Source organism: Corvus moneduloides, chromosome 3 (assembly GCF_009650955.1).
Source record: "Corvus moneduloides isolate bCorMon1 chromosome 3, bCorMon1.pri, whole genome shotgun sequence".
In the NCBI taxonomy this organism is placed as follows: domain Eukaryota; kingdom Metazoa; phylum Chordata; class Aves; order Passeriformes; family Corvidae; genus Corvus; species Corvus moneduloides.
In genome coordinates this window covers 111966482-111989362 of record NC_045478.1, presented here as the reverse complement: position 1 = coordinate 111989362, position 22881 = coordinate 111966482, and the positions used below count along the sequence as shown (strand labels likewise).

General features: G+C 40.8%; 1 long non-coding RNA gene across 1 annotated transcript in view; it reads right to left on the bottom strand.

The window, feature by feature from the left end:
* LOC116441541 overlaps positions 1–2302 on the bottom strand; it is a 70279-nt gene extending 67977 nt beyond the window's left edge. The window contains exon 1 of the long non-coding RNA XR_004239123.1: positions 2196–2302. This is a non-coding gene — a long non-coding RNA (uncharacterized LOC116441541). The remainder of the gene's footprint in view (positions 1–2195) is intronic.
* Between the last annotated feature and the right edge of the window lie 20579 nt (positions 2303–22881).

The following is a 22881-nucleotide window of genomic DNA, read 5'->3' as shown; positions in this document are numbered from 1 at the left end:
TGGGGCACTGAGCAGGCAGAAGTGGGATGCAGCTCCACCACAACAGCCCACACATCCACATATGAGCAGGAGCTCTCCCCATTGCATATGGACCTTGCAGTGCCTGCTGACAACTGGGAAGGAGGCTAGGATTCTAGCTCAGCTACAGCCCAGCCAAAGGACAACACTGGGATAGGGAGGATGAAGATATCTACTTCCAGCTTAAAAGAGACGCTGCAAACTTTGCTGGTTTGAGCTGGTGGTAGGTAAGAGAAAGCTGGCCACTCCACTTAAGAAAAACAACAAACAAGAAAACAACCCCAAAGACCCCTAAAACTGAACAAAGGCATAACATGCCACTGCTTTACAAATTAAAAACACTAGAATTTGTTCCCATGGAAATCTTCAGGAGCCTTTATTCTTGTGCTAAGAAGAAATCTCTTTTATATTTTTAAAGGCACTAATTCTTTTGGCCCCAGAGCCACAGAGAGACTCTCCTCAGTGTGCTCAGATTTTCTCTCCCTCAGACCCGCCTGCCCCCACAATGAGCACTGAGGCAGAGCCCCAGCCCCTGCAGCCAGGCTCTCAGCTGGCTTGGAAGTCACTCCCAATTGGTGCCGTAATAGGTTAGTTATGACAATACTCTTCCTGCTGCCCAGGTGTAAACCCACTTGTGCACCCACCACTGCTTCCATGCAGCAGGGTGACAGCAAGCCCAGGCAACAGTGGGAAGCCAAAGGTGAGCTCAGAGCCTGCAGGCAGAGCTCCAGCTATTAACAGATTATTATAGGGACAAACACCTACTCACACCTTCCTTCACATCCATGTCCAGTCTGGGACTTTAATTCCTCTCACTGGGTTTGGCCTCCCTGCTCATACCTCCATCTCACACCACACTGCTCCCTCCCCTCCTGGGGCTCTCCATAAGCCCAGAAACCAGGCACCCTGGCACAAGGCAGAGTGTTCACTCCCCGACTGCGGGAGATTTGGGACTGTTACATGTACTTCACAGCTCAGACCTAGCTCAGCATAAAACATTCTGGTTTTCTCTCTCTTTTTTCCTTTCCCCTTTTCTGAAAGATTCCTCCAGAGATAGACAAGGAGGAAACATTTTTGCCTCCAAGAAAGAATGAAAATTACAACCCTATCTACATAGCAAAGGATACTTTACCCCTGGGTGCAGAACAAGAAGGCTGAAAGAAATGTAAGCTAACACAAAAATTATGAGCAACTTTGGATGCGGGTAGGTCTCTGGTGTGAGACCAGCACGCAATCCTTTCTTATTTCTTCCTCCTTTCTAAGATGCAGATAGAGATTCAGATCATATAGTGGGCAAGGCAGATAAATAAATAAAGTTTTCAAGATTTCAGAATACCTACAGCTCTGTGGCTGGGACTAATCACACAGGCAAGGATGAAGAATACATCCTGCAGAACTAGTAAGAACAGGAAGATGAAATACATCCAGTGCTATGATAATTAATTAAACTACTTCAGTTTGGGACACAGGTTGGCGCCATTTCTTGCGCAATGTATTTATCAGTCCAACAGTGATGGAACGTGAAACCTTGTCTGAAATACTGCTCCTCAACAGCCAGATAAGCGCACTAGAACAGCTCTCATACATGTAAGCCAGCTCTTCTCCAGCCCTCAGTTATTCTCTGCCAGCTGTTTAGTCTTCCATAAAGAATACCTACATTTTTCCTGCATTCAAACATTCTATCAAACTGCCATATAAAAGTCAATGGATATTAAAACAGAGTAGTACTGTATATTCTTGCTACAGCCCCGAATTCAATTATAATCCTTCAAGACCCCAGGGAAAAGTTACAAGCGGAAACATTGTGTGCTCAAAAAAATGAGAAACGATGGCATTCGGCATTTGTAAGTTTATTTCTAATGTCTTTCCCCAGGAAAGCAGGTACAAATAATTTGCAGTCATGATATTGCTTTTGTTTGCAATCCCTCCTTTGCTTTGCTGCTAACCACAGGTAATCTTTAGTTTAAGTTGTCTTGCTTACAAGGATACCAAAAGATTCCCTCCCTACCTAGATGCTTCCAAAGCATTAGGCTTCTGACTAAACAAGGGAGTAGATTCAAAACCCATGTTTGTTCCCCATACCAGTCACCAGCAACTACATTAGAAAAACAAATAAACAAAAAAAGGCTTTTTTACTTCCCCCCCCCACCCCCCCCCACTTTTTTTTGCACAGATACCTTTAAAGACTTTTACTTCGAGCGAATATGGGACTCGTCACTTGATGATTAATTTGCATGTTGATAGGCAGTCAGTGTAGCAGCTTTCAGATTAGGGACATTCCGCTGCACACTAAAAGGCACAAAGAACAAAAAGTGAATTTCAATCTTGCCCTTCTTTTCCAGTCAGTGCATTCCCAGCCCATGTCTATTGATGAGCAGTTGGAACAATACCAAAATGCAGTGTAAGATCAATCCTGCTGTTTACTTCGCTGAGCTGAAGGAACAAAGGACAGAAGAAAGGACTTAAACCCAGCTATAGTAAAAGAGTGGGGATGAAGGATGAAAAATGTGCCTGATGGGCAGTAGCACAGAGTAAGCTCATTTAGAAAATAGGCAGCTCCAGCTGAGATAAAACCAATGATGATTTGTATTTTGTACTGTATCTTCAGGGGATAAAAGCACTTCTATCAGATACCATTGGAGGCAAACTTGAAACACTGCAGTAAAATGCTATGTTTCCTACCAGGGAGAGAATAAAAATTCCCATAATTGCAAAGGAGTGTTAAATATCTGATTGTGCATGCCTTTTTCCTCCCATGGTGAGATAACTCAACCCGGTCCTCTTTTTAACTTCACAGGACCTGTCTAATAGAATATTCAGCTGGATGCTTTTGTATCAAATGCAGCATGACACCACGTTTTACTTTGATAAATACTGATAATTGTAATTTGGGGGGTTATTAGCCTTTAAGACCTCTTTTTTTTTAAAAAAAAAAAAAAAAAACAAGAAGCTATTTCAAATGAGAAGGCACTCAAGTGCCTGAACAGGCAGGAGGATGTGAAGAGAGAGGAAAAAGTTCTTCTTCAAATGCAAACACCTTAAAAAATTGTATCTAATGAGAAGGAGAAAATAAAACACTCTCTTCTATTGCTAAACATAAATTATCCTAAATCAAAAATCTATTTACTTTTACTGAAAAGCAAGAATATCTGACACAATGAACTGCCACCATATGAGGCAAGGACAGCACAACACAGAATAATAGAGATGGTAAAAATGAACAGCAGGAGAATTGATGGTATCCTTGTTGATATTGAAGTACAGGGGAATTTTGTTGTTTACTGATCACCATTTACAGGGTTTGTTCACCTATTTGGTTCAAAAAAATTACTTCCCAGAGGCTATTACTTGCCGACAGGGATGTGTTGGCTCCTCACACTGATCAATGTACATTCTACCACTAAGGATAAGATTTGAAGTAATTTATTTGATTTTCTATGATGCTTCAGAAGAATCTCTGACTGTCACCAAGCAGCAGATAAACAATGTTCCCATTTGCAGGAGTCAGCACTTAGAGACAATTATAAACTGACCTGTCTAGACACCGGCACACCGGAGTGTGAACACTGTCTTTGCACATGGGGAGCTGATGTAGATACATATAAACACACATATATATGTGCATTGTGGGGTAGGGAAGGTTATTGTTTAAGGGAATAAGAGGCAGCAATTGCAGATAGTAAGTAGAAAAATCTGAGACAGTTGCACAAACCTCACATTTGAGAAAAGCCTCCATGGTACATCCAAATGCAGCTGAGCCAGCACAGCAGGAAGGAAAAAAGGGCTAAAGTTAGGTGCAAACCTCTCTACTGCTGACTCAACAGCTGAGATTTTTCTGTGGGTTGATGAAGATCCAAAACATTTTCTCCATTTCACCTCACTTTCCAACCCCACTGTTTACTCTAAAGTGACCTGACGTGTCTCTTTTGTCCCCAGCTACAATAGCTAAGAAACTTGGGCCCTGATTCTGCAACTCTCTTCTTTCACTGTTATTCAGCAGCAGACGTCAAACCACTGCTGATTAAAAGCCAGCATATTAGAATTAGAAAAGAGGTACACTCTGTCTTGTGTTAACATCGCTTCTACCAGCCCATTTCTGTGCTAGAAATTGAAGCCCTGTTTCTTACTAAAATATTACACCTGCAGGTGCTCTTGTGCAGTCTAACAGCCTGCCAGAAATTAGTCCAGCTAGGCAACAACACATCCACCTTGCCCTGGTGAGACAGAATAGCACTGTGCGTGGACAAGTTCCCAGAAGAAGGAAGGATTTTGGGTCTATTTACAGCAACTTTCTCTGAATTTAGAAGTATTTCTGTTTAGTTCTGAGTGCACCCTCTCTCTCCTTACATAACAAACAGCAGAATCAGATAAACTGCTGTTAATTTTAACTCTCTCTTCAGGACATTCATACAAGCACACCCACCCATGTTTGGAAAGAATCCTCTATATTTATCCATAAGCATAAATATTTGGTACACTGATGGATCTTAAATTTTTAACTATGTTCTTCCAAGCTTGAGAGTTCATGTTGCTTCAGAGACAACACGAGCCAGTTTATAACCCTCTAGAAACACACAGACTCTGATAAAGGTTCACAGCTGAAATAACCCGTACTACAGTGGTGAAAATACAATGCCATCAGTATAAAATAAGGCAGCATTATTCTAAGCAATCCTGTGTCCATAAATAGTGTAAGATTAAAGTGCCTATAAATTGCAGAGTCTTATTTACTTCTGGATACAATTACATTTACAACAGATAAATGTCCAAACTCTTTGAAATCTTAAGTCCCTGGTGTGAATTTCTGGATACAAAACTATACTGCATGTATGCGTAATGCACATTTCTGTCAAGAATATAATACATAAGAAGTCTAGTGAGAAAAAGTCTACCTGCTTCTTCTAGCTTTTTTCCCCACTGTCATTTTCCCTCTGATGGAATCTCTGACAGTTGTCTTGAATTTCTATGGGGCTGCAATTTAAAAAAAAGAAACAAACAACCCAGTGATATTCTTTTCCCTTCTAATTAAATCGGATCAGCAGAGGATGCTCAGGTCTGTAAAGCTATATATGGCCACACCTCCCCATCCCTTTTCAAGGTGAGAGGAAATTCTGTTCACCTTTTGGGAATGGCCTGCTTGCATCCACAGCAGCTCTCGGAAGATCCACAGCTCAGAGCCAACAATGCAAATACAAAGCTAAATTTTTGGTAGCTGCCAGGCATTTGAGGTTCCCTGATACATCAACTGGATTCCTCGGGTCAAGGAAATTGAATCTTTCTGCTTTTGAAAGAAATTGTCCTTTTGCAATAGAAAGGCAGGAAAAGGACGTTTGAATGCTTAACCCTTGCCACTAAATGAGAGAAGAGCCTTAAAAGGATTGAGAGCTGCAAGGGGAAGCACATCATGTGAAACATGGACACACAGACCATCAGCCAGCACTGACAGGAAATATGTTCTGCACACCAAGGACAAGCCCTCTGCCCCCCACCCAAAGTTCCTGCCTAAACAGGCACAACTAATATTTGACCTACACACTGCAAAACAGGACTATAACAAACAAAATACACTGAGAAACATCATTCAGCCTCCCCAAAGAGTTTTTGAAATCTCACAATGTTATTTAATTCCTTAATTACTAATTACTTATATCCTAATTACTTGAATCCCACAAGCAAGATTTTTTATGTAGCTGACACATATTTTCAGAGATTATCCAAAATTTCATAGACATCAAGTTAGTTCTCTGAACAATTTCCTCAAGTGAAAAAAAGAAAAACAAAACAGACAGCCAATCAGACCCTGAAATTCCACTTCAGAATTTTAGAATTAGAATTTCCTCCTCTTCCTCAGCTCACCTCTTTTTTCTGTTCGTGTCAACATAAGAATACAAAGATAGAATGTAGACTAACTTATGTTTTTTAAGACTGGGCATGCTGGTATCCTTGTTTTAAAGGGAGGAAAAGTTCCCACAACTTTAGACACCTGTGTTCCTAGGGATGGCAAGAAGTCAGGCACAAAATCCAGGCTAGGTGGCTTATCTTGGCAGCTGAACCATGAGCTCAGTTTATCCCTGAATTTAAGTACAGAAGGGGCATTTACTGGAGGAAACACTCCAACAGCCTCTGCATAGATCTTGGTGATGCCAACAACAGTGTTGGACACAACCAGTTCTTGGCATCTCTACAAGTGGCTGGTGGGCACAAAGTAAATGCCTAGATATCTGGGGAGACACTCCATGAAATCTTACCTTTTTTGCCCAGTTCTAGTGCAGAACTGGCTTGGACCAAAGCCTATTTATTCTTAAAGATTTCCACTAACATTATTCTATCATTGCCTCCCTCCAAAGAGCTCAAGTCTCGGAGTGGACACAGCTGGCGTATCCAGAGCATCCTGTCCAGAAGCATTTTGCTGTCAAAGCAGTGGACAACATCCTCTTCTTCTCAGTGACCTCTGTTCTTCAAGACAGAGTAGTAGACAGACATACATGGCAGGCATAGAATTGTTTTAAAAGGCACGTCATGAAAGAAAATAAAATATCCAGTGAAAAGACAAAGAAATGAGGAAGGGGGGACTAAGAGTCTCTCTAATAAGTTTCTGTAATTCGCATCTAAAAAAAAAAAGGAGAGTTTCACCACTTGAGCTTTGACAAGAAACCAACTCCACAGGCTCTGTGAGGTAATTACAGCAGTTTCCAAAAGACATTCTGGAGCACACAGATGACAGGCAGAACATGAGCTAAGAGGCTAAGAATGGGAACAGCAAGTAACAACAGGTCATAGTACAAGGCTTGAATCACTGCTTTTGAGGGGTTAGCATGGAAATAAAATAAATAAATAAATGAAAGAAACCTGAAAGCTGGTGCTGACCTTTATCAGGGACCAGGGTCAATGCTGTGAATGACAGCTCTATCAGCTGGATTCCATCAGCACTTGAACCGCTGGCATCTGTGGGATTTACAGATGATGCCAGCAGACCTCAGGCTGATGTACTGCACAACATGGCTCTGACCTGCAGGGACCAGCATTTCCAGAGCTTTTCATAGGACCAGCTGCCTTCCCCAAGACAAACTTAAAACTAGTCTAGGCTCCAAGCATAGCTCATGAACCCTCTCTGTGCTCCATACCAAAGCAAATCACTTGGATGAGCAACAGTGGGTTTCAGAGCTAAAACCAATGCAGTGGGGCACACCCTGAACAGCTGCTGTTTGAGGTTGACAGCAGACTCCAGCATCCATTACATTTGGGTGACATCCACAGTGATCTGTAGCTATAAAGATTGGAAACTTTTCCCAAACACACATTTCAACACCACCACCAAATGTTACTCTGATTCCTATTTCTTGATATCCCTTCCCTTGCTTTCTCAGCTTTCCCAAGCTTCTGTGTCATATGCTCCATCCCAGTCCAGCCTTCCCCAGAATTATGGGAAGAGAACAGAATGGAGGTGTTAAAAAGTAGCAATTTTCTAAAAGGCTAAATCATACAACGGATTAAAATCAGATGTTCTCTGATGGCTCTGCACAGCCAGTTCTCACGGCATGTCTGCTGTGCAGGAATCAAAGGTTATCACTATCTGACTGATGTGATTAAATGAAACACGTCAATGGTGTGTCTGGCTCCGCATGTCCAAATGCCAAAATCTCTTTCCACCCTCCTGAAAAACAAGACCAAGAAACTTGTCTCCAACTACCACACCTTCCACTTTTCCCAGCAGTGAGGTCAGGAGCTCCACAGATAAAGAAGGAATTATTCCTTATGCTACAAGAGGTCTAGTGAGTCTGATTCTATATTTTCCAACTGAGGAAAAACTCACACGGATCCCAAAAATAAGACATCTAAGATGTCTAGGAGGATCAGCTCAGGTCCTTAAGAGGGAATAACATGGAGAAGTCTGCTCAGATGAACCATATACAGGCAGCAGCAATAGGAAGACCAAAAAAATATCTATGACATCCTGCACACCTCCATATATTTACACATTTTCCTGTAGAAAAATGGTGCAAATGGCTCGAGTACAGGAAAGAATTTAATTCTCTCAGAGAAAGTGTCTCTCTCCTCAGCCCTCACACTGCAAGCAGAAAGGGGGTTTGGCCTCAGACACATTTGCTCAATTCAGAAAGCTTCACAGTAAGTTTCACCATCATCAAAAAACAAAACCCCTGGAAAATTACAAATGTGCAGATATGGTAAGAGCAAATTTACACCAAACTACCCCTCCACCCTGTAATGAGAGCAGCCAGGGTCAAGGGGAGATAATTAGCAAAAGGGGATTAAAAAAAAAAAAGAGAAAAAAGAGAAAAAATATAAAAAAGACAAAAAATAGAAAAAAAAGACAAAAAAAAGAGAAAAAAAAGAGAAAAAAGAGAAAAAAGAGAAAAAAAGAGAAAAAAGAGAAAAAAAGAGAAAAAAAGAGAAAAAAGAGAAAAAAGATAAAAAAGAGAAAAAAGAGAAAAAAGAGAAAAAAAGAGAAAAAAGAGAAAAAAGAGAAAAAAGAGAAAAAAGAGAAAAAAGAGAAAAAAGAGAAAAAAGAGAAAAAAGAGAAAAAAGAGAAAAAAGAGAAAAAAGAGAAAAGAAAAGAGAGGAGAGGAGAGGAGAGGAGAGGAGAGGAGAGGAGAGGAGAGGAGAGGAGAGGAGAGGAGAGGAGAGGAGAGGAAAGGAGAGGAGAGGAGAGGAGAGGAGAGGAGAGGAGAGGAGAGGAGAGGAGAGGAGAGGAGAGGAGAGGAGAGGAGAGGAGAGGAGAGGAGAGGAGAGGAGAGGAGAGGAGAGGAGAGGAGAGGAGAGGAGAGGAGAGGAGAGGAGAGGAGAGGAGAGGAGAGGAGAGGAGAGGAGAGGAGAGGAGAGGAGAGGAGAGGAGAGGAGAGGAGAGGAGAGGAGAGGAGAGGAGAGGAGAGGAGAGGAGAGGAGAGGAGAGGAGAGGAGAGGAGAGGAGAGGAGAGGAGAGGAGAGGAGAGGAGAGGAGAGGAGAGGAGAGGAGAGGAGAGGAGAGGAGAGGAGAGGAGAGGAGAGGAGAGGAGAGGAGAGGAGAGGAGAGGAGAGGAGAGGAGAGGAGAGGAGAGGAGAGGAGAGGAGAGGAGAGGAGAGGAGAGGAGAGGAAAGGAGAGGAAAGGAAAGGAAAGGAAAGGAAAGGAAAGGAAAGGAAAGGAAAGGAAAGGAAAGGAAAGGAAAGGAAAGGAAAGGAAAGGAAAGGAAAGGAAAGGAAAGGAAAGGAAAGGAAAGGAAAGGAAAGGAAAGGAAAGGAAAGGAAAGGAAAGGAAAGGAAAGGAAAGGAAAGGAAAGGAAAGGAAAGGAAAGGAAAGGAAAGGAAAGGAAAGGAAAGGAAAGGAAAGGAAAGGAAAGGAAAGGAAAGGAAAGGAAAGGAAAGGAAAGGAAAGGAAAGGAAAGGAAAGGAAAGGAAAGGAAAGGAAAGGAAAGGAAAGGAAAGGAAAGGAAAGGAAAGGAAAGGAAAGGAAAGGAAAGGAAAGGAAAGGAAAGGAAAGGAAAGGAAAGGAAAGGAAAGGAAAGGAAAGGAAAGGAAAGGAAAGGAAAGGAAAGGAAAGGAAAGGAAAGGAAAGGAAAGGAAAGGAAAGGAAAGGAAAGGAAAGGAAAGGAAAGGAAAGGAAAGGAAAGGAAAGGAAAGGAAAGGAAAGGAAAGGAAAGGAAAGGAAAGGAAAGGAAAGGAAAGGAAAGGAAAGGAAAGGAAAGGAAAGGAAAGGAAAGGAAAGGAAAAGAGACAGAATAAATCAAGGAGCAGGGAAGAATGGATGTCTGAGCTCTTCCCCTTTTGTACTTGGGGTCACTAGCTTAATTTTCTCTTACATTTGAGTTGTTTTTAATTTCCAGGAAGTCTTCTCAGATATCTTGAAACTTTGCCAAATTATCATTAAGCCAATATTTTATCCCCTCATAAAAATGCTACAGTATCTCCCTCACTCAATACATACTGCAGGAATAGATCTTAAATCAGGGAGGATGGGAATTTGTTTTTAAAATGACTTAACTATTTCAACCATCCCAGAGAGAAGGAAAAGCTTTAAGGGAAAAAAAAAAATCCCTTTAGTGCTGTCCTCCCCAAATATAATTATTTTCCTGTGGTTCTGTTTGAAACATCAGCACCACATATCAACATTATGATTGCTCTTCACCTTGCACAGCTGACCACAAATGAAGTATCACAAGAAAAATAGCTATTAAACTTCCATGTGTGAGGCACTTACAGACATGGGATCTACACAGAAGCTTCACAAATCCATCATTAGTCATGGTCTCCAGAAGCCCTGTAGGGAGGAAGCAAGAAAACCAAAAGCACACTCAAGTACAAACACTCCTTTGTGGATCATAATAACTTGAGAGAGAAAAGGGATGCTCAGACAGTTAACAAGTATGAGTCCAGCCCAAAACGGATGTTTCCTTTATTGAAACAGCGCATTTTCAGAGCAGAGATTTTTTGCTCCTGTTGTCACTCATTCAAACAAACAAAAAATAAACAAACGCAGTAAATAACCCCAATTTGGCCCAGCAGAATAGCTGCACCATTCAGTAAATATGGCAGTTTGGTGAGGTCCCTTGTCATCATGGAAAAGCCTAGTGAAGAGCACAATTCCAGGTAAATGATGTATAGGAAATGCAGGGAACTTATCTAGCCCGTCATTAACCTCATTCTGAGACAGCCCCAGAGGCAGTTCTTTAGCCACCAGCACAGCCAGCTGTCAACTGTGTCAAACCAGTAACATATTCGTTAGCTGGGGAGCAACCTGAAAAGCCAGCCATAGATCCAAATGCCTAAAAAATATTCTCAAATGTGGTAATTATGTCCTGCAGCTGCCAAGAATGTCCTCAGAGAGTTCACAGATACTGGTTGTACCAGTGAATCAGAGCAGATAACCACTGTAGCCTCAGCAGAAGCATTAACAACAAACAAGGCTCCCTGAAACTTGGAGGGAGAGATTTTGAATCATCAGCAACAACTGGCATGGTAATTGCCATGCTACTTTAAAAACAGTCTGCTTTTATTTTTTAAAAGCGTGCCAACCTAGCATCTTCATTGCTTAATACAAAATTATTTTTAAATGCAGTGTAGGTCATGACAGGATAACAGGGATGAGCTACAGAGATTCTGGAAAATGAGGTTCCCTTTGCAATCCCAAAAGTTGGACCACTAAGTGTGGATGCAGGTCACAGAGAAATCGACACCACCTTTTGAAAATGCTCACACATTTTGAATGGGGACTGAAGGAACAGCCTGTGTGTAGCCTCCTGTAAAGTGTCCAAAGGGATTTACCAACCAGCCTGAAATTAGCAGGTGTTTCATGTCCATCTTGCAGTAGAAAAAATTGATTGTGAATGATACTTGGCAGCTAGTAGATGACAAAGCAAACTTTTGCTTATTTCAGTGATAAGCAGCTAGCTAGCAGGACTGATAAGGTCTGGCAATAGTGACAGGAAAAGTAACTAATACCTCTGAGCAATTTCCAAAGGCAGAGATCAGAATAACTAGGGCACAAGGAGGAAGGAGCCACACCACAGAGCAGCCCCAAGAAAACCAAATCTCAGAGTTCAGAACCCACTGACAAAATACAACTTTTAAACACTAGTGTGCAAAGCTGTTGACTTTACGTTTTCAGTGGGGAAAAAAAATAAATGGGTTGGTTTGGGGGATTTTTTTATTTTTTCTGTGATGTCAAAATGCTGGATTTTACTAATCTGAGAAGTCTTGATTCAGCTTTTCATTTTAAGAAATAATTCAAAACAAAATAACTCAAGTTTTTTCCTATAAATCTTGTTTCTCTTTCCATCTGTGTTTCCATTCAGATACAGAATGACAATGATTGTTTCTAAGAATTTGATTTTTTTAAAGAGCTCTAAATTGTAGTTTCACTTACCACAAACCAAAGAGAAAAATCACCCAGATTTTGCCCAGAGTCCTCACATTCCTGAATTCAGAAGAGCCAGTATAACCCTATGTAAAGTTTGCCTATCATACCACAAACCAGCCACAACTTTCCTTTAAAAAGCCAACGCAATAGAATAGGGGAAGAGAAGGCAGACACACCTCAGATATAACCAAAGTACATCCTAAAACATTAGGAAATAAGGGATCATGAAAACTAGAACTTCTGGGGAATGCTCAAGTGAAGAAAAAGTCTGTTCTGAGCATTTCAGAGACAGAGCCTGGAACAGCATCAAGACTGGACGGACCTTGCTGAAATGCAGTTGTGACAATCCTCAAAACTAGCAGCTTTTAAAGACAGGATACAGGAAGATCAACTACAAGCAATTAAGACAATCTGGAAAAGAAAGAGCCTGTCATTTAACATCAGCTAGATCAGGTTTGCTTTCCAACTTCTGTTGGTATTTCAGGATTTAGCTGTTTTATTCAGAAGTCCTGGAATGAAGACTCAACAAAAACACTCACAAAGCATTTCTTGATGGCCAAATGTCAACATTACAGCATTCTCCAGAATGCAATGACCAACATTGATCCAACTTTAACTCTGAGAGGCAAAAAATAACAAAAAAAACCCTACATGCACAGCAACTTAAGAAAATCAGGTGTGTTCAGAAGGAAGTTTATGTTTCGTAGGATTTTCAAAACACATGGGACACTTGAAGTCTACACCAGAGAACAAAAAGGAGGAAAAACCGAGCTGCAATTTTAAACGAGACCTCAGAGTTTGTCAGCGTGACCACCACAAATAAGTGAGGAGCAGCATCCACATACGGAGGTGACAGAATGCCCAGCACTAGCTCTGACCTTTGGAGGAGGCAGGTGGCCATCCATACCCTTTGAGGCATTTTCTCCTGCAAGCATTTCTTTTCCATATCTTAATTTATCAGAAATTAAGCAGGATGCTAATCCAGGAAAGGAAGGAAGGATTGAGCATGATGAACTCTGGTAGAAGAGACCCCTAACTTTTACTCCCTTTCCATTTCTTTCCAGACCCTCTCCCTCCTCTGTAGTCACTAACATCATTTCCTCAAATTTAATCTCAGTTTCATCACCATTACAACAACCAAAATATCTACAAACCTCTAGACATTTGCTGACACTGGAATAGAACTTCCAGAGGGTAAACCAGAAATTTTTAATTGAAATTAAATAATGAAATGATGGTATTCCTGATGGTCAAAAATAGATTGTTCATTAGGCTGTGGCTGTTGCTCAATGGAAACAGTTGATAACATTCATCCATTTAAAAATTCTGAGCACTTTTGTCAGGTCAAAGAGATCAGCTATTACTCCTGTTCCATTCTTAACAACATGCACATCTAAAATGTTCTTCCCAATAGACAAGATTTTCTTGTCAATATTATTTGAAAAGACAAGGCAACATTTTCAAGTCCACCCAGGTGACACTAGATTTTCAACACCTGTATTCATAAGTGACTTAGAACTTTTTAGCTTATCCAAACTAAACCTTTGAAATTTATGTAATTTTTATTTTCCATTGTCCAGCTTTCATCAAGTTGGATTGATAAACAGAACTCCTGAATCTACTGTAATGGAAAAGCTTATTTTATTTAAATACAGAAAATGTCTACCACTCTCATTGTGAAGAGGTTCCTAAAGAAGAGCACATATGGCTCTGGCTTTCCATTCCAGCCACTTAGAACCTTGAAGATGACAATATGTTTTTTAAAATCTTAATTTTAACTATTCCAGTCTTCATTATTTTAGCAGAAATGTCCTACTACCAATAAGCCTCTTGCATGTTTTCTGCTCACAGAGGTGGGGTATCAGCTGAACCATCTAACCACATTTTCCCTCAACAAATGTCAAAAAACTATGGCTGTGTGCTATCCTGAGAAAAATAATCAGCACACACACCAAGTCAGGTGGCACAAAATGGAATGCTCAAGAGAAACAAATAACAAATTCCACACTTCAGTTCTCTAACCAGAATCAATGCCCTAGGCTGATTTGTTTCCTGGGAAATGCTCATTTTGTATGATTTCTTACATCTTAATGTAATGCTCTTTAAACAAACTTTGTCGTTGAAAAAATTTAAATATTTTAAGTCCTCAGTAGTCTTCTGATTACATCAAAGCCCTCAGGTTCATGCAATCTTATTGCAGGGAAACAAAACAGGTTACAAAACAAGGATTTTTCTGTGTATGGAGTCCACGCGAACCTCAAGCACGGCAAACGCTGCAAAAGCAACTTGTTTAGATCAAACCTTTTAGAACACTGACAAGTCCTAGAGCATTGTGATTAAGCATTGCTGATGATAAACAGATCAGCAGCATGACAAAAGGACACCACCAACCCCTGCACCTCTCTCAGTAATCCCTTTCCGACCATTTATTGACTAATCATTTTCAAGACTTGCTCCATTTCCTACGTCATCATTTCTTCTCAGTCTCCCCAGTAACATTCAGGAAGCCCAGGCAGCCCAGGGATCCCTCAGGGGACACAGCAACCACACAACTGCTGTCTTCTTTACCAGGATGCCAGAGGTTCAAGTCTGGTGCATGGCTGCATTGCTTACATAAAGATGATCTATTCTACAGAACTTGCATCAATTTACTTTTCTCAAGCACCAGGCATTTCTCTTTGACTCTCTAATACTTCAGCTGACGCTAATCCAAGGCACAAGTTTGGCTTCTGCAACTGCTCCCACTCCGCCCTGCTCCCACATCCCCTTTGCTGGATTTCTTGATCATGGATAAGAGACAGACACTAGTGGCTTATCATCACCTTTTTGGAATTTACTCACCCTGCAAATCTGTCAGAAAATAGTCAGCCAAAAAAAGGTCTCCTCCTCACCCATACCTTAGCCATGACATACAACACCTCATATCACACATAACTTGGTGATGACCTGCTTTGGCTCTGCAAGTAAACAGCCTGTTCGCAGGAGGTATCAATGCTTTTTAGCACCTGCTGAGTTTGGGGGTTTGTTCTAAACGGGCACACTCTGCATTCCTGCTGGCTGGACCTGCCAGGCTGTGTTACCCCATTTGCAAATGGGGGGAAACTGTTCTTAAATAACAGACTACCTTAATAAAATTGCTGAAAAACACAAATATCTTCCAGAGTCCAAAGTGTTTCATAGTTTACTGCCATTCACCAGCAAAGTACTTTGCAGGTACCACTGCCATCACCCTCACCAGGGCCCATGCTGGATCCCACCATGGGTGCTCTCTTCAGACCTGATCTGCCATCCTGCTTGGGTGGAGGGGACTGTGCCCAGGCTGACAAGCCCCCACCTGTCCCCTGGTCTTCACTAGTTCCCCGCCAGCAGGTAACAGCCAATTCACACCATGTGCCCTGTAAAGCACAGGCTTCATTGCAAAGGGAGGAGTCACATGCTGGAACGTGTGCTTTAGCATTCTGCTCAATTTGTTTTTAAGAATAAAGTGCCAAGACAGTGAGGACTCCTCCATCAAAGCCAGAGGGAAGGCAAAAGAAAACTGTTCTTTCACCAACAGCATTGAATGTACATCTAAAAGATATTCCACATACAGGTGAAAGTGGTCAGTGCAAAGCTGTAACACTGCTGGAAATACTTTCATTTACAGGCTTGGCTCTCACAGCCAGATATTTAAGATGATAAAATAACTGGCCAAACACCGGATTTGGCTGTGGCTGCAGTAAACATTTTTCTTTTTAGTTGTAGTTTCCTTTCCCAAATGCTGCTAGAACTCATTATTTATGTCCCCAAACTGGATCCATCTCTCTCTATTTTTTCCCTGGGTTCCTAACATTATTCCAACTATTGATTGTGGGAATTCATTTTCCAAGAAAAGGTAAACTCCTATACATCAAACCAGATTTTGCATCTGCTGCTCCCTATGAAAGCAACTGGCACTTATTCAAGTGTTCTGAACTGAAATCTTTGAAACTATTAAAACCTTTCACCACGTGCAAGCACCAAATCCCAGTTTCTACCCCAAGCACTGATGCAGAAATGGAGCTTTGTGTATTGAGCAGCCACTGCAGTTCCTGCAGAGTGTTTTTTCCTACCATCTCTTCCCAAAGAGATTGAATAATTTCCTTAAACACTCGCTCTGATTGTGCAAACCAGCATTCACCTTGAGACTGAAGCAGATGACACCATGTAGGTGAAAGGAAACATGACAGAGGCCACTGCTACTCAGCACTTCACAAAGACAGAAGCGGCCTCAGGGTACACAACAGAACGAGAAACTTTTTTTCTCCCCTTACCACTGATGTTTATTGATTTGTCCAGTTCATAGGGAGCATCCCTTAATGTTCTGCTTTCATGTTTCTGCTTTGTTGCATGGGTACAGAAAAGAATATTGCAAATTGATCTTTCTTCCCTGCCTTTGTTGGGAATGCACTCCTATTACGTTAGCTCCCCTGGCCTGTCAGCTCCTGCTCACTTTGCCAGTATATAATCAGCATGGCTAAACACCGAGGGCTGAGCTGATTAATTTCCAGCCTTGGCCACTGAGCCCATTGATGCACTCCCTGTTTGATGATCTGTGCAAGAGAGGACCACTTTTGATTGCTTGACCCTTGCCCTTAAACCTCGAGCTGTCGGCTCTAGCACCTGTCTAAGTTAACAGAACACACATTGTGTTTATTTTCAGTTTAAAAGGAAACCCTAACAATGGATCAGCATTCTCAAAACACAAAGAGACTGATTTTCTGCTCAGCACTGAACTTTTGCAACTCCCACAGACGCCAGATGATTTCGAGGTACTTGGTACCTCCACAGACATGCCTGGAATACAAGTTTAAACAAAATATATCTCACTCCATATCTGGATACAAATTTATGAGCCATATCCATTAAGTAAAATCAAGATGGAGAAAAAAACCCCACCAATTAATTCACATCTTCATGACGAAATTATTCACCTGAACTGGTTAGGTAAGCACCAACAGTAAAATTTCCACTCACTACATTTAAAATAAAGTGTACAGCATTCATTTTTTCAATGGTGCTAGAGATGTTACTGCTGTTTATTTCAGATTAATAAACTGAGTTAGTTTATATTCCAGGAAGGAGCAGTGAGTGATTAGTGTTAAGGCTGTAAGAGTCACAACACCTTTCCTTACACAAAAAAGAAGTTTTACTTGAAGGCCCAACATTTATTTTAAAAATGTTATCTTGGAGTCCTAGGGATGTTTGGAATGAAAGAAAGGAAAAGAGAGGACAACAATGGCAAAACACTTAAAGGACAGTTGGTTAGCCTGGGGTTTCTTTATGTAAATACATGTGTATAATTCTGTATATAATTATTATAAATTAATATCTTCAGATATGAGCATTATGGATCTTGTAAAATATAGTTACACAATTTAACTGTAACAGCTTACCCTGGCAGCCACATTTTCATAGCAGCCTAGAATAATATGCCTGGTGCAGCAGGGGTGCACCTGTGAAGCAAGAAGAAAAAAAATCTCTATTCATGAGTGCAAATTAGATAAAATTGACAGACTAGCAGTAGTGAGGTTTTCCTTCCCTTAAATCCCATCTTTACTGCTCATCCTGTAAATGTTTTAGGTAATGGCTCTCTAGGAAGAGAATTTCTTCTGCTGCTCCAGAGGTCATCACAGTGACCAGGTCAGACTCGGCTGTCCTCATGCCAACTGGCAGATCAGACTGGGGGGAACAACACTTCTCTGTTGGAATACCAAATTCAATTCTAGGTGCTGCTTTCAGATTTAGGTGAGACTTAATCCCTTTGTGGATGTTTGTAGACAGGGTGATGGGCTCCAAGGGGACAACCCCATCCACAAGCCTAGTCCCTAGAAGTGGATAGAAAAGACTGCTGACTCCTCACAGCAGCCTACTCACAGCAGCCTCAAGGAAACAGGAAATTTCAAAAGATATTTCACCTGCTAGACCCCCATGGTAAGCAAGGGTTTCATGAAGACTTCATGGAGGATCACAGAGGTAAATCCATACTCCCAGACTATTAGCAGTTGTTTATTCTTAGTACTTACTATCCTTTATCATAAATAGTTCTTTCCCTATCCTGAATCTTTTCCCTATTTGTTATGAAGAGGTCAGATGTCCTTGATTTTAAATGGACTAAGTATGTAGGCCATTGTATCCTTCCCTTGTAAAAGGAAACTTCTCCTTCGCTTCTCTGCACACGTTCCTGACTGAATTCTTCCTTCTTAAACATGGATGACCAAAATGGTAAACAGTATTTACAGAAATTTTCACCTGTTTTTCCCACTGCAAAAATTCCACACGACATATCTGAGGCTTGTGTTACCGACAGTAAATAATAATGGCCAGAAATTTGTGATCAGGTTAACACTTAGCACAGGTAGGTCTGGTTCCACCATTCTATCCAAATGCAACATTTTCCTGCTTGTGCCAGAAATTATTTCTACTTCTTACACTTGTGACTTAAAATTTAATGCAACCATGTTATCCCATTTCTCTCCATCCCCAACAACAAGGTTGTCCAGTTCTTTATTACGAGATGTTCATACTCTATCTTTGCAGCATTTACAAACTTCAAGAGTAAGTTTCATCAGTTTGGGTCCTATGACTTCTGAAGACAACATTAAATATGACCAGGTTTAAAATTCCACCCCTGAGGATGACCTCTTACAGGCTCCCTTCAGTCAAGCAGCTCCCTTTCAACTCGGCATTTTCAGCTTTCTATTTGGCCAGGTTACAGTTGTTCTAATCCCCTTTCACTTCACTTGAGTAAATTCTTTTGCAGCCATAACACCATGATGGATGGAACTTGGAAATTTTCCTACTGCATTTCCTTCTTTAAAATCAAAGTTACAAACCCAAGATATGAGGTTAGTCTTGTGCAAACATGAGCAGTATTTATGGATGTAATCTAATTGTCCAAAGAGAGGATAATCCGAGGTTTCACAAGAAATGCTACAGCTGAAGAGCTGATGCTGAAGGAATCATCTGTTCTCCATAGCTGCAGGTCTTAAGACAGAGAAACAGTGGTCTTATATTACACATAGAAACTTACAGTGGTATTAGGAATTAGAGTGGAACAGATAGACGGGGAAGCCCATTTTCATGCCATTATACAGTTGAAGACCATGGATTTGACAGACCATTGGAACGCCAGAACTGACTTGATTTCTTGCAAGTTTTCTATTTGTTCCTTAATCTTCTATTGCCACACTGCTGAAGTCTATGCTGAACAATGTTTCTACCCCCAAATGTGTGCTTTTTTGCTTTTTCTCTTACTCTTCCTAATCCTTTGGACATGCCAAGGTAGCCGTTTTCTACCCATCACTTTTTGAAAGGTGGATATATCTTCTACTTGAGTTTTTCAGTTCATCTTAATTCTTACATTTGCAGAAAGCCAAAATACAGACTTTAAGGACACACTGAGACAAAAATCACACCACTGGCATCAAAATTACAGTCAACCTTCCCAGCACCTACAAAAACTCTAGGATTCTTAAAGTTAATACCAAGCTCACCCTTCCTTTATCGGGGAAGAGAGTCAGACTCAAACATGAGCAAAGTCCAGAGGCAACTGGTTGAGGATTCCTGTTTACCAGAATTCTTGATTTGAATAATCAGTAGTTTTTCTTTCCCTATCCCCCTTCTGTTACTACTGTACTGTAGACTTCAGAATTTCAATAGTTATGTCAAATTACCATACAATTGGCTTTAATCCTACTTACCACTGTTTCTAATTAAAACATAATAAATAGAAAATTATATCGCTGTCAAAACTAAAACTACATTGTTTTTTAAAAATCAGTAGATACTTACAATACAGTAATTGTCTTAATGCAGTTAATTACATCCTTACAAGAAGACAATTTGGAAAGTGACCTATTTTGTGCTCTAGATTTACATAATACAGCAAGCAATCAACGGTGTCCTGGATACCTGAAGCAAATATTTTAAAGATTAAAATGACTGATGAAACAGCTACTTTTCACAGGGTTTGTTTTAATACCTTGATGGGTTTTAACCTGCAAACTATTCAGGGTAAATAATGATCTATAATGACAATGTTTTTGAGGAAAACTGTATTTAAAGCTCTGGAGGAAAAATCAAGAAGACAGTGAAAGCACATAGTGAGAGACGCAGCACTGACCACAGTCCTGTTTGAGACACTGAACCAAGGGTTTGGGGATGTGGGGAGAATGCCAAGGGGGAAAGCACCACAACACTTTCTCATATTCCCCCCACAAGACTGTTCAGATGCAAAAAGAGTCTTGACTTAGGGATATATTCCTTTCCATGAACCACATTCCTTGGCAGTCCTCGAAACAAATCTTTAACTGCTTCTCTGGATGGGGTCCTTATTCCCAAATAACATAGCATCCCACTGCCAAAGCCATCAGGGTCTTGATGTTCATCTCCTCTTTGATCCCCAAATCCCAGTTCAGGAAGAAATCCCTTCCCCAGAGCACTTGCACATGCACTCGATTCCTTTGGGTTGGATGGCACTTTACCATGTGCTGACTGAAGCTCGTTGCCCAACATGGATGGCCTTGGATGCACCAACTGCCACGGTGAGTTTTGGTACCAGTGAATACAGTCGGGCAAAACCGAGCTCTAAATTCACCTGCTTCTATTAGAGAAATGCTTCAGATAAACCAAACTCTCAAAGTGACTCTGCTGTATGAACAGTTCAGCCCTCAAGTGTCTTCTCAGGGACATTTATATATTTGTATTGGAACAGGAAAAATGCCCAGTTTCAGCTACATTGATATGAAACCAAAGTCATGGAGATTTCAAATGGCTTTTAATATAGTAAATGCAGTATGCACCCAAAACTCTCACCACGCAGAAATCAACAGGCAAGAGAAGGCAATATGACCATAACTATCCAAGTACATCCCAGGGAATTGCTCATATTTTTCCCAGAAGATCTAGGGTCAGGCAAAGTTACATTTAGGTAGCACACCAGAAAAAATGACGTGTGTGGCTCAAAGAGAATTTGCATCCCATATCAAAAGAAATTATTGAGGCAGGCTTACCACAGTTTTGACACATCAGAGGAGTAACCTCATTCAGCCAAAATCTGAAAATCTGAATCCCCAGTGCTCCTGGAAACAGTAGTATAAAACATGAAGAAACTATTGAATGTTCTTTATACATTGAAAAGGAGTCATATTTCTTCCCGTTCTTTTCTAGGAAGAAAATCCATAAAAACAAAAGAACTGACGTTGCTACACAATCTTTGAACTGATCACTGGACCAAGGTCTATATTCAGTCTAGATGCAGAAAATGGCTTTCTAGACTGACAACTGATTAGTATACAAGGATGATTATATGCAAATCTCCAATTTCTATTGACTTAATTGTGATCTGATGTAACATGTATAATTAACACATGCATTTAAAATAAATGTATATTTAATTAACATGCATATTTATAAAATGAATATTTATATTTAGCATATAATTTTGGGTGAATTTAGGTGGCACAAAATTGAGGGGTTATCATTACTGATGAGAGCTAGTCATAGCAAAACAGCTTTCACACCTCAGGCTCTCCCTGGGGATTTCAGTCCCAATTTATCTCACCTCTGGCAGGCCAGCCTTGGGCCTTCCTCCACTAAACAAAGTCTGCAAGTCACACTAGACAGATGCGACTCTGGTAAACATCTTCATTAAGGCTGGGGGAGGGGAGTCATTTAAATCATAGTTTGAATAGGAAACTACAACAATATGACAAGCTGAGTCCAAAGAAATCTGAAGCCAAAGGTCAGGAAGTTGGGCATCAGATCGCCCAAAATTGTTTTGTATTTCCATTATGGATACAAGATGCTGTGTGACTCCAGCAATTCAGGTACATTTCTTCCCATTAAATCCTCTTCTGCAAAACAGAAAATGTAAAGCTTTTATAAATAAATTTGAGACACTGTTTTCATAGCACTGTAAAGACATGATGCCTTAAACACACTGGAAAGACCAGTGCACCAAATTCCAGCCGTGAGTTGGAAATGCTGATCTGGAGAGTCCATCCAAGCAGCCTTGCTTCTCACTACTCTCATGAACGACTGGGTTATGATGCTTATCACCAGGGCACTCATTGCTATGAGTACACGGGCACCAAAAGCACAGGACATTTCAAGATATTTATGTGGGACAAAATATCAAAGATGACTTCTTTAGTTAAGAATGTCTGTGGTGCAAGCAAGACTTTCTACAATCAATACAAGGCTCTCATTCTCAGGTGTTCCCCACGGAATTAGCAGCCTCAAAAAGCAAGAGAAATTCCATTGCTTTCCACAAATAAACACAAAAAACCCCAACAGAAAATGAATGACACTCCCATGGCTCTGTGTCTATATTTCATATCATCTCTTCTCTTCTTGAGGAAGAACTACTGAACAAGTACCTTACTACACTGATGAGAGGTGCTCAGTTGTGCTGGTGATCAGCATCAAATGGAAACTTATGTGAAAGCCAACCCAGAAATTCAGTCATGGGCTCAAGCAGCATTGTGAGGCAGGGCTCACATCAAACAACCATTTGTTTCCTATCAGTCAGAGTCAGTACTTGTGTGAAGACAATTATTAAATACCTAGTTTCCTTGGGAAAATCAGGGGGAGAGTAATAGCACATCTCCAACTGAGTAGTCATCCGTTCCTCCCCAGGGAGAACAGAAATACATTTTCTTCTTCACTTCCCAGGGAAGGTAGAAATCCTGACAGCTGCTGCAAGGTTCAAAAATACCCTAGTGTGTCCCCCTTCTCCAATATGATGGAGCATATCTACTCTTTATAAAGGCCTAGAACATAAACAGTTCTACCATGCTATTCCTGCAGTATTCTGACCAAATGTCAGCTAATTCTAGACAAATACTTCTTCCTGATATATTTAAAAATCAGGTTTAATGGTTCGCATACAGTTGATGCAATCACATTAGTTTCAGAAATGTACTGACAAAAGGGAACATTCTGACCAGAAAGACACTGTGCCTTCCAGCACCTTGCAATGGCAAGGGTT